Source organism: Elephantulus edwardii, unplaced genomic scaffold, assembly GCF_000299155.1.
Source record: "Elephantulus edwardii isolate Elephantulus edwardi_28Jun2011 unplaced genomic scaffold, EleEdw1.0 scaffold00027, whole genome shotgun sequence".
NCBI classification, from domain to species: Eukaryota; Metazoa; Chordata; class Mammalia; order Macroscelidea; family Macroscelididae; genus Elephantulus; species Elephantulus edwardii.
This window is the reverse complement of record NW_006399777.1, coordinates 7,407,331-7,409,675: the sequence shown is the minus strand read 5'-3', so window position 1 is coordinate 7,409,675 and position 2,345 is coordinate 7,407,331. Positions and strand designations below refer to the sequence as shown.

At 41.8% G+C, this 2,345-nt stretch overlaps 1 pseudogene; it reads left to right on the top strand.

Moving 5' to 3' along the window:
- Positions 1 to 91, top strand: part of LOC102877608 — a 1,303-nt pseudogene extending 1,212 nt beyond the window's left edge.
- Positions 92 to 2,345: the final 2,254 nt, after the last annotated feature.

The window sequence follows — 2,345 nt, the reverse complement described above, 5'->3', positions numbered from 1 at the left end:
ACTTGACGGCACATAACAACAACAGGAAAAGGGGAGGCACTCCGCAGAGGTGGGCAGGAACAAAGAGCTGCAGGTTGAACTGTCTGGCTGAGGCCACAGTAGGTATGGCACACCCCACCATTAGTGGATCCCCCGCCTATATTATAATGGATCATGCGGTATCAGTATGGAAAATGTATGATATGGTTTAAAGGGGGGGGGAAGAACTCATTATTAAAAAACAAACAGAGTAAAAAATAAAAAGAATCAATGGGGGGGGGGAAAAATTCTACCAAAAAATATGGCCTTGAATGATGTCTTTCTTCAATGGGACTTCCAGAAAGCAAAACCTGATAGAAGGGTATAAATGAAAAAAAATTCATTCATAAGCAAATACTCCAAAGAGCCTGACTGGTTTAAGGTGTAACTCTGTGGGCTACTAACCGAAAGGTCAGCAGTTCAAAACCACCAGTATGCTCCTTGAGAGAAAAACAGTCAATCTCATCTTTGGAAATCCATAAAGAGTTGTCATGAGACAGAAACAGTGGGAGCAAGTGAGTGAGAGAATGACAGTAAATATTCAAAGAAAAACTAGTAAAAGAGTTGGGGGAAGAGAGAGTGGAACCAAGGAAAGCAAGCAATGCCCCTTGGAGGACAGGTTGCTGGAATTGTTTAAGGAGGCTCTGGAGTGAATATAAAGAGGTAAAGTCATGCTTTTAATGTAATATTAATAAAGTAACAAGAAGGAAGGAGTATTTCTACTTCTGCATCCACTGGCCATTGTTTAGGGAGAGTTCCAGAGAAATGACTGCATTTACACTTATCGGTGTTATTAGTCTTCCCCGGGAGCTCTCACAGCTTAGTCGTAAGGAGTTGTGCTGTCAACTCAAAAGCAAGTAGTTTGAATCCACCAGCTGCTTGCTCCACAGGAGATTGCAGTCTCCTCTTGTGAATTTACAAGGTCCGAAAACTCACTTAAGGGTCAGTTATGAGTTGAACTCAGCAACACATAACAACAAATTGCTCTTCAGTTCCAACAGCCTGAAGAAAGCGCACTGTCGTAAAGTTCAACTCATACTCACCCTCCAGGAGAGAGCTGTTGCTGAGTACGATTGAGTCCAAGCTGACTTATAGCTGACCCTCCAACAGCTTTTCAGAGACTGTTAATCTCAGAGGAGGAGATTGCCCATCCTTCTTCCATGGAGCAGCTGGTAGATTTGAACTGTGTACCTTGGGGTGCAATAGAAAGGCTCTATTAAGTATTCAAGGGTATAAATATTTGCACAGCCGACTGTCTCAACTTTCTCCTGTTGACTGGCTGGAAAAATATATAAATGTTTATATTTAAACAAGCTTACAGATGTATTATACATATTATACATATACATGAAAATAAGATTTTATGTTGTATATATATGTAATATATATGTATACATATATGTGTATACATTTATATATGTGCATTTATATACACATATATATGTGTATATATGCTAAATGTGTGTGTGTGTGTGTGTCTATGATAAGAAAACAAACAGGTTCATCCTGGGGAGGGTTAAACCAGGCTACTCCTTGGAGGCAAGGATTCTGGGGCTTTGTCTAACATACTTTGGACATGTTGTAAGGAGGGACCAGTCCTTGGAGAGGGACATCAAGTTTGGGAGGGTGGAGGGACGGCGCAGGAGGGGAAACCCTCTATGAGGTGGATTGATTCAGTGACTGGGGTAATCGGGATGGGTGTGTCAGAGGCCGTGCGATTGGCACAGGTTAAAGCAGGGTTTAGGGCTGTTGTATATAGGGTCACTATGAGTCACAGGCAACTCGACTACACCCACCACCAACATATATGTGTATATAATACATGTATGTCTACATATGTATTGTATGTGTTTGCTAGTACTAATAATATTTTTAGAATTTATTTTCATAGGTATATAATGAAATCATTCTTCATCAAAGGTATATGGGATAATTTCTGCATGTTTATTGTGGCTTTATTTATAATAGCAAAGACCTGACAATAAACCTGTTTGCTACTTAATGGGTTTCAGTAGATAAATTTATCAACTCAATTGTTGTTGTTGTTGTTATGTGCCGTCGAGTCATTTGCGACTCATAGCGACCCTGTGTACAACAGTCCTAAACCCTGCTGTATCCTGCGCCAACCGCACTGCCTCTGATACACCCATCCCGATTACCCCAGTCACCGAATCACTCCATCTCATAGAGGGTCTTCCCCTCCTGCACTGTCCCTCCACCCTCCCAAGCATTATGTCCCTCTCCAAGGACCCGTCCCTCCTGGCAACATGTCCAAAGTATGTCAGAGGAAGCCCCAGAATCCTTGCCTCCAAGGAGTAGCCTGGTTT